Source organism: Oryzias melastigma, linkage group LG3 (assembly GCF_002922805.2).
Source record: "Oryzias melastigma strain HK-1 linkage group LG3, ASM292280v2, whole genome shotgun sequence".
NCBI classification, from domain to species: domain Eukaryota; kingdom Metazoa; phylum Chordata; class Actinopteri; order Beloniformes; family Adrianichthyidae; genus Oryzias; species Oryzias melastigma.
In genome coordinates this window covers 33,461,906-33,478,580 of record NC_050514.1, presented here as the reverse complement: position 1 = coordinate 33,478,580, position 16,675 = coordinate 33,461,906, and the positions used below count along the sequence as shown (strand labels likewise).

General features: G+C 40.1%; 1 long non-coding RNA gene across 1 annotated transcript; it reads left to right on the top strand.

Moving 5' to 3' along the window:
- Positions 1-3,116: 3,116 nt before the first annotated feature.
- On the top strand, positions 3,117-13,994 carry LOC118598618. Its single transcript, XR_004947665.1, has 2 exons — positions 3,117-5,850; positions 13,579-13,994. It is a non-coding gene; the product is annotated as an uncharacterized LOC118598618 (long non-coding RNA).
- Positions 13,995-16,675: the final 2,681 nt, after the last annotated feature.

Sequence of the window (16,675 nt, the reverse complement as noted above, 5' to 3'; positions counted from 1 at the left end):
AGCTCCAGTTTATAGCCTCTAAGCTAGCATCAGCTGCGCCAAAAATAATGCTATGCAATATTAAATCAATCCAGCCGAACCTTTTTGAGCCAGAAGGTCCAGTTTTCTGATCCAACGCCATCTGAATTAAGAAAATAAAACACTTTTTTTGGGCAAATATTGTTCAAGCGCTATGCATTTTGGTCTATGTGGGCTAACGTAGTGAGCATTGATGCACATTGGTTTATCACAGACTTCTGGGAGATTTCTAGGGCGCTCAAGTTTGGAATTTTAGATTTGGACCGCAATACAAAACGGCGAATGCGCTAAATGGTGAGTAGTGAAGGATTTCGGACATAGCCTTTGGCATTTTTCCTGTTGTTTTTTTTTTTTTTTTTTTTTTAGGCAAATTTTGAGTTCTAATAATATTGTAGCATTATGCTAGCTCCTTTGGCAAAATTAAAAGCTTTTCTTGGTTTTTGGATAATTTGGCATTCGGCGTATATTTTAGCATTATTTTAGCTGCTTGGGCAAAATGAGATGTATTTTCAGATGTTTGGCTAATTTGGCAATCAGTTAATATGTTAGCATTATGCTTCTTTAGCAAAATTAGAAGTTTTTTTTTTTTTTTCTTCAGGTTTTTGACCAATTTGGTATTTAGTGTATATTTTAGCATCATGCTAGCTCTTTGGCCAAATTAGACGTGTTTTTAGGTTTTTGGCTAATCTGGCATTAAGCTCATAATTTAGCATTATGCTAGTTTCTTTTGCAAAATGAGACATTTTAAGGTTTTTGGCCAATTTGGCATTGAGTTAATATGTTAGCATTATGCTGGCCCCTTTGGCAGAATTAGAAGCTTTTCTAGGTTTTTGGATAATTTTGCATTTAGTTGAAACAGTATTTTAGCAAGCTTTTAACTTCATTGACTATGGCTACCAGCTTCAGCATTTTCAGCGGCCACATTCAGTTTACAGTATTCACACTTGTATTGTTTGTTTATTATTGTGACTAAAAAAAAAATCAAAGTTTTAAGTGCCCCGTTGAATCGTTGCATCCCTTTTAAATACCAACACTTAGACATCTTTGATTTTCAGATTGACATGATATTAAGACGAAGTCAAACTAATCTGAAACGTGTCTTCTATTCCTACACTTCATGCTAACAGAAATGTCACCTCATTTTTTTGCTTTTTTGTGGGTTTTAAAGACTTTTAGTTATTCTTTATAATTTTGTTTTACTTAAAAGTTAAGGTAACCAAAGTTTCTATTAAGCCTAACATAAACATGTATATTTACATGTCCTTTACAGGTTTTTTTAAATCGTTTTTTTGCTGCAGTCAGAGGCAGAACAAACTAAACTTCAGATTTCTAGAAGTTCCATTTATGAAAAACGAAGATTTCCATAAATTCTTCGGACTAAAAGGAGAGTTTTGGACGTTTCATGAGGTTAAAGCTTTCGCTGTTATAAATGTAAAAAAATGTTGCTTTAAATGCCATCGGAGCACAACAGCGAGAGCACGCCACGGATTTTCATCACAGCGTTGCTCCAGGGCTGCATGGCTTCTGGAAGCATATGCTACTAATTTATTTTAGATTTTTGTTATCTTCTTCTTTACAACAACAGAACTGGCCAGTGCAAATTGGAGATGTGGAAGTTAAGGACGAGTCGGATGTTGCGGCTGCCCTGGGATATTTATCCCTGGCAAATTCCAGCGAAGGTATTGTGTGATCGCTCCTATAACTCCGACAAAGAAAAAGGGAGAGTGCTGAGGGAAAATGGAAGTTGTAATCACAGTATGCTTGAGGGAAATGCATTCAGCTCAGAAGGAAAAAAGAATGCCATTGCATCCGGAGCCCTGTCTTTGTGAAAAACTGAAAAGAAAGTAGCTTTGCACTTTAAGTAATCACAGTGTGTTCCACTGAGACCATAGGAACAATGTGTTAATGCAGCTTAATCTCCAATGCTGAGGGGATACAAAGTGCGGCGAGTTTGACTGGATGATTCTTCGCTGCCCGTTGTACAGCTGGTATTACATTATGAAAACAGGGATTTGGAATTAGGCTCATTCCAAGAACATGAAATGCACCATGATGTACAACAGAGCAACACAAAGCTGTATCATGAAGTCATGAATATAGAAAAGGAAGGATCTGCTCGTCTGAAAGGAAACTTTGTCCCAGGAACCCTTCAGCACTCACCGATAAGTTATGGCCTCCTTTGTTTTGGTGACTAAAGCAGAAGGTCCAAGTTTGGTTACAACTTCAGATGAGATACAAGAGGAATGGAAGGACGTTGGTGGACGTGATGCAGTATTTTGGTGAACATTTTGGGTCAACCACAGAAAATCACCACCAGTCTGAACGATGAAGAGATGATGATGTCTTAAACTCCTCCCATCAGCTTTTGATCCATTCCCAGTCGTCTTTTAATTGTCATCAGTGTTGGGAATCTTACTTTTAAAAAGTAACTGGTTATACTAGTTACATTGCCCTGAAAGTAATTGAGTTAGTAACTCAGTTACTTCATCTTAAAAGTAATTAGTTACTCAACAAAGTAATTCCTCCACTAAATTTTGTTTTTTTTTTCCCCATCAGCCCCCAAAAACAACAATCATTTGTATGAAACACAATCATAACTTAAAAAATAACCCTTCTAGTTTGCTGCATTAGTTCTACTAATTAAATATTCCGTTTAGTTACAACATAGATTTTTAAGATATATTTATTTATCAGAATTATCACAGAAAACTCTCCAACAAGCTGTATATAAATATGACAAATAGCTTCACATAAACTGGACACAAAGGTTTGAAATATCAACTTATTTAGTTTTCTTTAAACAAAATAGTTTCAATCATAGTGTGGAAATTAAAAATTAACAAGAATGAAGTAACAATATCTCTACTGCACTCATTTTATTATATTGCATCTGAACCTGAACTCTAACATTTCATTCAGAATGATGAAACTACAAGAAAAATATAAATAATAATAACTTTACATGAGAAGAAAAGCTAAATTTGCTTTAAATACCAGTCAGCATCAGAATGATTTCTACTTCCTAGTATTTGTGTTCAGTTCTGTGAGTTAGTAAGTCCAGTTTGTCTCGTTTTGTTTGTGCTGCTTTGTCACCGGTTCACACACACACACACACACACACACAGCTCAGCGGCTTGTGAGGAAAAAACAATCGTAAATGAACAGCTTGAGACGGACGTCTGTGACTGTCTTTCTACTGGGACACAACGTGAATTTGACGTAAACATTTGTCCATCTTTGTTTCAAACGACCTAAGATTGTGTTTATTTCCATCCTGAGAATGCTTCCTCTGCCACTGACACTTGTGTTGTCGTAATCCTGGCAGTGCCATGCATCCACGCAGGTCTTTAGGCAAGCCCCGCCCACTTGACTCCCATGATCTGAGGTCCCAATTTCACTGGAGATGAATGAATGGTTGTCTGTGAGCTGTAGTGGTGGTGGTGTCATGATATGGGCTTGCTTCAAAGATGACATTTATTCAGACATGCTTTCCTTTGTCAAGAGGTGTCAGGATTCCAAAACCGTAAGAGTATCTGAGAGGTTCTACGGTTCTACATCTGTGGGGATTTTTAAATGTAAATTAAAGACTTATCTTTCAAACTCCTTTTCATTCCAGAGTCTTCAGATATTTGACCCATGGTTAGGGACCTCCCCCCCTCAGTCCAAAATTGAGGTTTTAGGTGTTCCCAACTCGATGCTGTTCCAATTACATCAAGGCTCCTCAACCTCCAGGCTGCAAACCGGTATCGGTCCCGTACCGGTATGCGGACTGCACCGATGTCCTAACCTTAATCTTAACACAGTACTGAACGTAGATCAGTTCTGGACCCGGACCATCCTTGGGTTAGGGTGCTGGTACCGGCCTTGTCTCAAAGTTTGGTCTGCGTTTGACAAAACTGGAATTGGAACAGCCAAAACATGATGAGTTCGGGACACCTAAAAGATCAAACAGTGACACGGAGGGGTCCTTACCAAATATCAATATGACGATTTAGGGATGAGAATGTGTTGATCTTTATAACTCAACATTTATACACTGTTAAAATAAGCCCTTCAAAAAAAGTAAAAAAAAAAATCTTACCCCATTGGCAGATTGTCTTTAAATAAGCAAAAAATAAGGACAAGTAGTCTTAACCAGAATCTTTATTTTAAGAAAAAAATTCTAGTCTTTTAAGATGTTTTCTTAAGCTAAGATTGTTTTGCTTTTTTTAATTGTAAAGCTTTATTGATAAAATTATTTTTATTGCAAGATAGAAAATAAGATTTTTGAAATAAGTCTTTTTTTATATTAACCAAGACTCTGCTTTTCCAGTCTATAATTTCATTTATTTGGCTTTTAAGTATTTTATGGCTTTTATTGTTTACCATTTTATTTTTTTTTTTGTTTATTAACCTTTATTTAACCAGGAAGTCCCATTGAGCTTAATACATCTCCTTTACAAGGGAGTCCTGGCCAAGAGGTGACAAAACATTAATTACCGTTAACAAAGAAACAACTATTTTGAACATTCATCACCTTTTCAATCTTTTAACCCTTTATAACCATTTGATACGCGTAATTCTAAGACCCCATCTCATTAGCATTATTGAAACTTTCCTTAAAAACCTGTATTCTATGACTTGCTCCATGTTTTCTGCAGTACATCATCATTCCACTAGAGGCAGTAAACGGGTAAAATGGCTATCCTAATGACATCTTAAACAGTGCCAATTTTCAACAATTTAGCTTAAAATTAGATCGATTGTTTTTTTTTCTCTAAAAGACTATTTGCTGTATTGAAAAAAATTCTAAATTTGTTGATTAAATATTTATGATAAAGTTCCACCATGTTAAAAATGTGCGGATCAAAGTTGAGGCGATGACTAAATGAGGTGCTTTTATTTTCCTGAACAATATTTTACCAAGTCACACATTGTATCATGATTGATTTTTAAATATGATAAAAAATGAATGTTCTGTTATTTCTTTGACATGGTGGACTTTACAGTGTTAATCTTTAAGATTCTCAATCTTATATCTCAGCGTTTTCGACCGTCTTATGTTTGTCTTTTGGTAGTTGTTTTTAGACTATTGTATTTCATGACTTCTTAACTTGTGTTTATTAAGTCAAGCACCTTGTGTTCTACACATGATGAAAGTTGTGTCACATCTTGAGGTTTGGTACACATTAGTGTCTACATGGGGTTTCAGTGTAAAAACGGACTCAGACTGAAAACAATTGTTACATCCCAACACTCAATGAATCCACAGATACACAAAGTCTGAGAAAAAAGAAGAAAACTTGGAGCTCCGCTGCTGCAGCATCTGAGAAGAGAAATCCGAGTCAAATGCCAGCTGTTCATTGCAGTTTGTTGTAACCAAAAACCAAACATAGAAACATCTCGTTAACCTCCTCCTCTGTGACTGACTTTGCCCTGCACACTTTGTCTCCTCAAACAAATTAGAAAAAAGGAACGGAAACCACTGACTGAACAAGGAAAAGTCATTTCCATCTTTTTTCCTCTCCTGTGGCATTAAAGCTGTTGAGTGTCAGCCAACACATTTCCCAACAAACAGTCCTCTGAGTGATTTGCAATTTTCTCTTCTCTCTTTTTCTCTTATTTTTTTCCCCCGAACGGCCACTGAACCCGTAACTCGGCAGTGTATGCACCAGCAAACATGCTGATACGATCTTAAAGGTCATGTTCTTTTCACGTTGACAGAGGCCTTCCAAAACTTTGATGGGGGGGCGGGGGTCCCTCTAAAGGATAGCGCTGCTGCCCTACAGCCGCAGCAGCTGGAGCTGTAAGCAGACTGATTAATGCTCCACATGAAGAACGCTGCGTTTCAGGGTAAGTCATGGTGAACTGCCGGGACTCATTTGGTGCAACAGATGATTATTACTCATGAATCTCTGTATACCGCAAAATCTGAATCTTTTTTTGAAGAAAACGTCTTATTTTCTAGGGCTATTGGCAGAAGTCTGGCAATAGGATAAATATCACAAAACGATATATCCAAAAACTGTAACGGACAATATATGTTTAAAAAGTTTGTCTCCAAATTCAGCTGTCACTTTCGCTCGATGACATCATCAATAGTCGCTGGTCAGCGAGCGTTAGCCCTCGAATATACATAACAACATTGGTTTTGTAACTTTAAAAAGGTCATGCTAAAACATTAAATGTAAACTTTTGTGCTTCAGAGCACTTGTAGAAATGCGATTCTCCTCCGCGGCCTGGTTTACCCTCGCGACAGAAGGGTTTGTATCTCTCCAGCTGGAGGGGGGTCTTAAATGTTATGGACACCACTCCCACTACAAACTGCCCCTTCAAATGGAGAGGTAGGGAGATGGGAAGAATTCGGATTGAACCTACATGTTTGCTTAAAGGGTAACCAAACTCTAAATCAAATTTTTCTGTCTGTTGACCTTTATAAATGGGTAAAAAAAACTGCTGTCTGTTGGTCATAGACGAATTTTTGACAGTCTAAAATAAACTTGTTCAATTCCTAAAATGATGGTCCAAAACCATCTGTGTGCTGCCCCCTACAGGTTGAAACGACATATTACAGGTGAATTTTGTGATTGGTCAGAAGTTCCTCGTCATCATACTCTGCAGCCCCAGGATAAAAGCCCCGCCCATCTTTGAACGCTCGACACAGAGAGTTGAAGTTCTGCCCGAGACGCCAAGCGGTGGAGCTCGCTTGCTCGCTAAACCGGCCTTTGGAAAACCAGCTGGCCGGCAGATTGAGAGCCGCTGTAGGATGGGGGGGGGCAGCCTGCTTCGGCCTCCTGAACCTTTTGATCTTTTTAATTTTATTTTCACTGAGACAATAATAAAAAGATCTTTTGGTTACCTCAAGCTAACCTCACTGTCACTGTCAATCACAGATCCAGACCACACCTCCCCCACTCACCCTGCCTCCCCTTGCCCCGCCCCCTTTTTAGCATTTTTTAAATCTGGGCTGAGAGTGGAATCAGCCTCCAACTGTTCTGCTGTGTTACCCTTCAAAGTCCTACAATGACAATTTGTTTTATTTATTTTTTCATTAAATTAAAAAAGTTCCCAGTAGTGTTTTAATGATTATTATGAAGTTTTTACCCAAAATTCCACAAACTAAATGTCTTAATAAGCAATTTTTTCATGTTGATCTGAAGCCTCTGTTTCCCAAATCTCCTCTGAGGGGGCGTGGCTTTTGGTGCTCCGCCCCAGATCCCCCCTTTCTGATAATGATAGCTCTGTGTCTTGGTTTCTCAGAGTTCTTGATAAAATAATCAAAGCTAACATCAAAATGCTCTTTCATTGATTTACAATCCTTTCCAACTGCGGTCAAATGAGCCGCCGTTCACATTTCCGTGGTCACATCAAGAAGCTCCGTGGAGTCTGGTGGAGATTTTCCAGCGTTCTCAGTCCTGCTACCGTAAGTATTGGATGAAACTCACACCAAAAATCCAGTGATGCTGATTTGACCACAGAAATGTGAACGGCGGCTCATTTGACTGCAGTCAATGTGAAGATACCATCTTCTCTTCTCCAGAACCTGAACTAGACACTAGGAACAGATGAGGGTTTAGTGCATGTGCAGCAGAGCTGTTGATGGAAAGAAGATCATTCATTCAAACAGAGTCTGTCCAAGACAGTTTGATTGATTTAAAAGGAGAAATACTCGGAAATGAAAAAACTAAATTATTTTTTCATTTATTTGTTCTCTTTCAGAAGAAAAATGACAGACATTTATTCTAAAAACCTTAACAAACATTGTTTTAAGCTAAATTTGGGGTCAATATCAGAATTTCCAAATAAAATATTGTAACATTTCACAGAGGAGATTTTTTTTCTGTATTCAGTCTTGCAAGAAAATAAAATCATCTAGAAGTTTGTTCTTAAAATAAAGCCACATTTCTTGTTCTATTGGCAGATTTTTTGTTTATTTAAAGAAAACCTTTCAGATGTTAAGTTTCCACTTCTTTCTGGAGGGCCTGTTTCAGCAGTGTAAAGATGGGATGAAATCTCCAAAGTTTTTGTTTTGGCGGTGTGCATCGACAGAGACAACCACCTTTTCCTTTATAAGGTTAACGTGGACGTGACAGAATTGCAGGTTGTTCATAACGGTAACACGCACACGCGTGTTGGACTCCCGGCGCGAGTCTTTTCCTACGCGGGAGTGTGTTTGTGTCAGCGTCGGGCTTTTCTCCGCCGACAGCTCTGCCTTGTTTTTAAAAGGCAACTATAATGGCCGGTAAGGACAGCTTTAAGAGCTACTGGCAGCTTGAAGCTTGACGCAACCAAAGGTCATTGATTTCCCCCCTCCCTCCTCAGCACCTGCTCCCTGCCTTCTTTTTTAAACAATTCATCGGATTTTGGCATTTTGTGAACACACACAGGACAGCTCGCCGACAAGCCGACCTTGACAGCGAATTGGATAAATAAACCTTCAATTTAGCTGCTCTCCTCCACTCCTTGCCAGCTCAGGCAGCGAGTCCCACCGGGAGCCTTCACCTATCCATATCGCTCAGCCCACGCTCCGCTCGCCGCTCCCTCCCTCTTCGCCGGCCTGTCTAGCAGAGCTGCCCTCAGCGCTGTGACAAACACGGCCTTAAAGATAAGCTAACAGCCCCCTTGCGCTCCGGTCAAAGTCAATCCTCGCCCCGCTTTTGAAATTTAACGCCAATTCCGTCTCTCAGCCCCGTCCATCCCGACGCCGCACCTTCCGCCCCTGTCTCCGCCCGCCTCCATCAAACCCTCCGCGAGCCGCAAACACGTCAGGGAAAGCAGACATGCACTGACACTCGTGCAAACACACACCTCTCCATACCTATCTCAGCATCCCGGGGGAGAGGAGGCGCGTGAAAGCGCCGCTCCATAACGGGTAATGACATGGCATTTAATGATACTGTCCAACATGATCCGGGCCTGCGCCGGCGTGCGCGGAGGCCGCGCAGCCGTGGAGAGCCCGATAAGCTCGGCTGGGCCTGCCTGGCGCTGGCGTGTGGCGTCTGTGTGCAGCGGCGTGTTTTTGTGATTTCCTAACACAGCAGAGACAATACTGTATCATTCACTTGTCCCGCCGCCTGATGCGATGTGACACAGTGTGCTGCTGCTGCACGGCGCCATCATTCCTCCATCAGCTCACCTTTCGCCTCCTCGCTTCCCTTCTCTTTTCATTTGGTCTCCTCTGCAGTCGACTTCTCCACTCCCAGAAAAATGATCATATTGAAGCTTTTTAGTTGCCTTTTTCCATGTCTATCTTTGGGTCTCCTCTTTTTTAAATAGAATGTGATGACAGAAAGTTTTGAACATGAAGGCTGCTTGTTAGAAAACCAAATGATCATAAATCTGCAGGAACATCAGTTTTATTTACTTACATAACTATAACTAAAACTGTTTTTTAAATATCTTTGACAGCATTTAGTCCTCCATCCTTTCATTTGTTTCTAATATTTAATCAAACTAACCTGTAGAACTTGATGGAAAAAAATCATTTGAGGTTCTTTAGAGGCGGCAAAGTATTTTAGATGAAAGATTTTTTTTAATATTTTGTTTTTTCTTTTTTGTTTTCTGTAAGTCATTCTTTGTCAGCAATTAGTTGGAAATAGTTTGGCTTTTGTTTCCTAAATTGGCTGAATTATTACAGAATGTCAAAATGCCCAAAATCTACTTTTATGGTAAAAAAAAATAAAATAAACAAAACTCTGCGACAGACTGGCGACCTGTCCAGGGTGTACCCCGCCTTCGCCCTTCAGTAGCCGGGATAGGCTCCGGCACCCCCGCGACCCCGAAAGGGACAAAGCGGTCAAGAAGATGGATGGATGAAAATAAACAAAACTTTGAATTAATTTTATTAAGGAAGTTGCTGTTTTGTTCAGTCACACAATGAAAACATAAACAGATAAAACTTTTATGGATAATGTCAGTTGTTAAGAAAAATGTTATTTTGTGATCTAAATTAAAAAACACTTTAAAATCATAAAGTTTTTACTTGTCTACAAGTAACTAATGAGTCTCCAGGAACTTCTAGAGTTTTTACTCTTCATGATTAGAAATTAAAACTTTAAGTTTAAGACTTTAAGAAGAGCGTCGGTCATGAACTGAGGACATCCGGGTAGTTTGTCCTCCGGGTGGGTGGAGTGCTCCTCCTCCAGGTGGAGGAGTTGGAGTTTTTTGGAGTTTTGTTCACAAGCGAGTGTCAGACCGACAGGTTGGTTGGAGTGGTGTCTGCCGTTATGTGGTCGTCATGCCTTTGAAGTATATGAAGATTCACCATTTACAATTAGTGGTGAAAAGTGAGGGAGTCAGAAACTCAGTTTCCTGGTCGACCTTCGTTCCAGTACTCACCTGTGGTCATGAACTCTGGGTCATAACCAAGTAAACGAGGTCTTGAATACAAGCGGCTGAAATGAGTTTCCTCCGTTGGGAGGCTGGGGGCTCCTTTAGAGATGGGGGGTCCAGCTCGGTCACCAGGAGAGAGCTTGGAGTAGAGCTGCTGGGTTCTGGACTTCTCCCACTGGGCGGAGGCTCTGGGGAAGGCCAAGAGGACCATTTCTCTCGACTGACTTGGGAATGCTTTGGAAACGCCAGAGGAGCTGGAGGAAGTGGAAGGGAGATTGGGAAATCTGTGCTTAGACTGCTGCCTCTACAAATCAGTCCTGGATGAGTGGAAGAAGATGGACGGATGATCAGACGTGAATGGAAGAGGACATGATGGTGGGAGAGTTGGTGCTTCATCTGATAGCATACATTTTATTGTGTTGAGTTTACTGTGTCAGCTTTATTGTCAAGTAAACAATGATCTACAGTACAGATGAATGTTTCCTCCCTCTCAACCCACAGTGCAAAAAAAAATATGATCACAATAAGAATAACAACAATCTAATGGACAAAATCTCCAAAGAAAACAGTCAGAAGAACCGAATGAGACTGGACATGGTGTGATGTACTGAGTCTCATTCGCACTGGACACGGAAGGGTTGTCAAATTTCGAAGCTAAATCAATGTAAAGACGCGATCTGAGGTCTTGTGCCGTGATTTGGGTGTAAAGTATTGGGGTGGCGAGGTTTGACTCACCGCATTAACCAGTGACTCAGCTTTTGCCGCGTGACATTTTCAGTGACTCCATCAAAGGGTAGAGACATAAATTCAATATGGCCGCTCAATGCATTAAGTGTCAATAAGCAATTTAATTTTTTTTTTTTGTGAAACCGTTTTATGTCGTGGACAGTCAGATCTCCTCAGGTACCGAGTTCCACTCATGAGCACCTCTCACTGACCAGGTGATGTGACTAAAGTCACCTCTAACAGAGCCTCGAGGTACTCGCTCTGAGCTTTTTCTTTGGTCGATGAATTAACTCCACTGCCCAGAGACTAGCAGCTTTCCACCGGACGGCTGGCTAGCATAGCACGAGTCTCGTCTTGTGTAATCATGTGGTTCTCTTTTAAATGGCATTGTCCCCTTTTAAATAAGTATGAAGTATTGAGCCGTCACATATCGACGTTTGGTTAAGGACCCCTTCTGCTTCACGTTGTGATGTTTTGGGTGTTAACTCGTTTTTCGACGTGCTGGTTGTTTATAAAACCAAGAGTTCGCAGCCCTCAGGACGTGGTACGAAACCTGGACTGTTCCTTGGAATGCATCTAGTATCGGTACCCAAACCCAAAACTGGTATCCTGACCTGGCACCGAACGCAATACTGGAAATGGCAACGGACGCTGTACTGGGTGTGAACTGGAACCAAGTTGTGTGCTCCACGTCCCGGTATTGGACCGGTTCCAGTTTGTGGCCTGGAGGTTGAGGAAGAGCAAGGACATCAAAAAACGAGTTGGGGAAACCCAAAACATCAAATTTTGACGCAATACGGTCCATAACCAAACGTCCTTATGCGACGAGTTGGGAGTGAGAATGTGTTGGCCCGGCAGACGGAGCACCGCCGCAGGTGCTGTTGTAGCGCGAACCATCACTCTAGCTCCAGATATGATATCTTTCTTATTTCCATCAAAGACAAGAACAAAAAGATCCTTTTATTTTTATTTATCCCCTTTTGGGTTAGTAAAGTTTGAAACGGCGCTCCGTTGCAGCTATTGCTGCACAAGTGAAGTACACGACACCGGGGGAGACTGAGTGAGACAGCCAGAGACGGCGGCGTGTTTGACAGGATCTCCAGAGCTCTCCAAAACATAGAAACCAAAGCTACTCTCTCAACATCATCCATGTTTTCCATGATGTGGCAATGAATGAATTTCAGAAAAACATTGGTGGTTGTTTTTTTGGGGACCATCCTCTTAAAGATCAATACAATCTCAGTTGGTTCCCAAGAAAAAGTCTCAGTCGACATGACTAAACCTCATCAATTTAGGCCTGGAGTCTGCAGCCTGCGGCTCCAGATCCACATGTGGATCTTTCATCTCTCCATGGTGGATCCTTGACCAAACATAAAATAAGTCATGGAGACTGCTGACCCAGCATGTCGACAGTCTGAGTCAGCAGCTCCCCCAAAACAAAACAACTTAAAGAAAACAAATAAACAAAGTAAACAAACTAAGACTATCAAACCCCAAACTAAAATAACAAAACCCAGCAGTGTAAGACTGCTGAGGACAAAGGGGGAAAAAAGAATAAAACGGATAGATTCAAGAAAAATAAAATAGCATTTTCCTAGAGTAAGGATTAATTAATTAGCATGTATTTAATTTAGCTTAGATAAATTTATAAATTCATGTCTGAGGTTCACATAGATGATAAACTATGTATGTTTTTACATCCTGTTGACCTGAAGACATCTTGTTTGTTCAACTCTACCTCCAGAATGAACAGATTTTATATGCAAAGAGAAAGTTTGATCTTTTATGAGTTGAAACCACAACATTGGTTACTAGCAGCACTGAGATGATCCTGTTTGGTACAGAGCGTCTTTCATAAAATAGGTTATTTGAGTTTCTGTCAACCGTAAAATAAAAATAAAAAAAAATGGAGAGATGCTAGGTTCATTTTATTCATTTTTTTTCTTTTGTTAGTCCCCCAAATTAGATACAATATACAGAATATTATTTTAAAAAAATGCAAATCAAAATTTCTTAAAGACTATTCAGCATTTCTGAAACCTTCACAAACTTTAAGCTGAAAACTGCTTCTGTTCTTCAATGTGTGTAATAATAATGATAAAAAGGTGAGTCACAGACAGCACACACCTTCGTTGTTCCTCCTGGGTTGTGTGTGTGTGTGTGTGTGCGTGTGTGTGTGTGTGTGTGTGTGCATGTGTCACCAGCGTGACTCACTGACAGCTGTAATGACACCTCAGGGTGTCGCGAGGAAAACATGTCCACCAGTAAGAGCTGCTCCGGCTGTGATAATGTGCCGTGGTCGAAGCGCGCTGACAGACGGAGTAAAAATCCACGCAGGAAACTCCATCAACTAATTACACCCAAACTACAATGCAGCGTGATGAGCGTTTCTGTGCGGCGAGCAGCAGCTTCCACACACCTGAGCGGCATTTAGCGGGAGAACGCGCGTTGGAGCTGCACACGTCTCACAGTGATCGGCAGGTTAATCCAGGCATTACTGCAGTTGTCTGTGTGTGTTTGCAGGTTTTCTAGCGTGTCAGGTGTGTGCATCTCCAGAGTGTATGAAGCCCTGAGGGCAGCCTGGGGGCTCGCCTCCAGCAGCTGTTCCAACACGGACAAGAGCAAGACATGCAAAGACTATATCCTGCAGCCAAGCGATCAAAACACACACGCTGACATGGAATGTAGGTGCACTAACCTTTTCAAAAGCATGCGAGGCGGCACAAAAAAAATTACAGAGACAACCTGGCATTGAATGCCAACATACAAGAACTCCCATCTCTGTCTTACAAGGTCGCTGCTTTGCAGCTCAACTCCTTAAGGCAAAAAGATGTTATTTTTTAACTCAAAGCGTCTGGAAGTTTGTTACTTTGCTTCTTCCTTCATAGAACTGAGAAATTCCAAATGTAAGAGATTTATAAAGAAGAGAAACTCATCAACATGGACTCCATATGGTGTATCTGTGGACTGAATTTATGGTTACGCCTTGTATTTTTGTAGACTTTTGTGTTCTTTTAGAAGATGTCCTCAAAAAAATTGTAGCTCTTGTAAATGTTTTAACGCTCAAAATAAAGAAAAATGCTGTTAGTGACAGCCCATTAACTGTATAAGAAAACTGGACTGACAGGTAACCCATAGGAAATGCCTCACTTCTGACGCCAGCAAGAATGAAGCCGATTCAGTCGCCATTCTTCTGTGATATGGGTGTCGCCATGTTGGAGCCAGATCACCTGCCAAAAAAAATAAGCTTGTTTACTCAAAACGTCTGATCATCATTGAATTTCTTGACTTTTAAATCATGTTAAATACGATCGGATGTCAGATACAAGCTGTGGAATTATTCTCTTCATTTTCCCCAATAATCTGATTTCTTCTGGCATTTATACCAATTAATCTGATCTATATTCTTGTTTTTTTATCTCAGAGGATGCATGAAGCATTGACTGTACTAGAGAACTGGACTGAGCTGGAGTGATGTCACCCATAGAAAATGCTTTACCTCCAGTTCCAGTGAAATGAAACAAATTCATTCGTCATTTTTCACATTTTCACTCAGAAGATGTCCTCAAAAAACTGGACACCGTTTGTGATTTGTCTGATTTAGAATGTGTGAAACTCATATTAGACCTATACCTATAGTCTTGTCGGTGGGACCCAGATGAGGTTTATAATATAAACAATCTGGGTAAAGTGGGAATTTTTTAGGTTCCATATGTTTTATTTTTTACTTTAATTGTTGTCAATGGGAAATTGCTCACTTTAAATTACTGCCTACTATGGTCATTAGGTCTTGAGTCGACTGAGAAATATGTCCCGTGTTGTCACTGCTGTCAGTCATAAATTGAGTTTGATTGGCTGACAGGTGTGCATCAGCCAGAAGAAAGAAATGTTTTCAACCCCTGTGGCGGGAAATAAAGCAAAATAACTCAAATATGTATCACTTATTGTAAATAATAAAAGCAAATAATTACAAAAACGACAGCCTGCTTAGCGCATCAACCCAGGTCTATCCAAGAGAATATGGCCACAGAGGAAAAAACATTTCGCCCAAAAATTATTACCCAGAAGTCCCTCCCCCTGCCGGAGCCAGGCGCAAAAAAACATTGTTTTAAGCTTTCAAACTTTTTTCCCGTTTCTTCTCTTTTATCTACAATTTTTGATATTTTTTCTGTGACATTCTCTGTCACAGAGAAAAAAACGGCTCTGATCAGCGATCAGCTAATTTACAGAGAAAAAAAACGGCCTTTCTCAGACCGACTCAGACCAATCACTGATGTCTGGTTCCAACATGGTGCTGTCTGTATTGTAAAAAAATGAAGACTGAATTGGCTTAACTTCACTAGAATCGGAAGTGAATCATTTCTGTGGGTAATGTCACACCCGCTCAGTCCAGTTCTCTTGTACAGTCAATGTTCCATCCACAGCTTCAGATATAGATCAGATTAATTGGTATAAATGCAAGAAGAAATCAGATTATTGGGGAAAATGAAGAAAGTAGTCTGATAATTCCACAGCTTGTATCTAAGGACTTCAGATCATATTTAACATGATTTCTAAGTCAAGAAATTCAATTATGATCAGACTTTTTAAGTAAAAAGGTTTATTTTTATGACTGGTTTATCTGGCTCCAACATGGCGACGTCCGTATCACAGAACAATGGTGACTCGTTTCCCCGGAGCTGGAAATTAACACAAATAACACATATTCTGTGTTCCTTTATTCTCAGTCACAATTTTTCTTATACAGTTAATGTGCTGAGACTAACAGCAGACCGGAATGATTGGTCATCGGCGGGAACTTGTTCCATGTGGATCCAGCCCTTTCTTTCTTGCATTTTTGTCCAGAACATTTTGGATAAAAGTGCGTTCTAGATTAATGCTTAACCCAGTTCATATCTTCTCCTTATTAATACTGACACTTTCGGAGGTGAAACAGAGACAAATGTTGGAATTCAAAACGTAACTAATTAAAGAGAAATAAAAAAATTAGAACCGTAATTACATTAAAAGAGGTGATTTATCAAGGAAAACCTACATTTTTTATGTCTTCCAGAACTGTAAATATCAAATAAGAGCTCTGACATCATATTTAAAAGGATTTTATTGCATTTTTCATGTCTTGCAGAACAGTCGATATCAACTTGAGGAAAATATCTTTGCTTCACCTCAGGTCAGCGCTTCCTCGTTTCGATTATCACTGCTGTTCATCACCGTAGAAACCGCGGCTCCACCAAAACTCTGGTCGCCGCTCAGCAAAGTGTCATAAGTCTGCTAAAAAATCCATATCAGGCTGCAAATCAAGCAGGAATTTATTAATAAAGCATTAGCTCAAATGTGTTTGATCAGATTTTTTTCTGCAGGACAAAGTTGTGTGAGAGTTTTGACTCCACCCACTTACCCCCAAAAAAAAAAAAAAAAAAACATTCTTTGGGACACATTTGAGCACGAATGACATCACAGCAGATGAATTTCAACCCGTTTCCGCACATGATTGCTCATTGAGAAACAAAAAACGTTTTTTTTTCTTAAGCTGTAAAAAATGTTTTTTTTGTGTATAAAGTCTAACTTTTAACAAAGGACTCAACTGTCAACTGATTTTCTCTAAAACAAACCTCTTGTT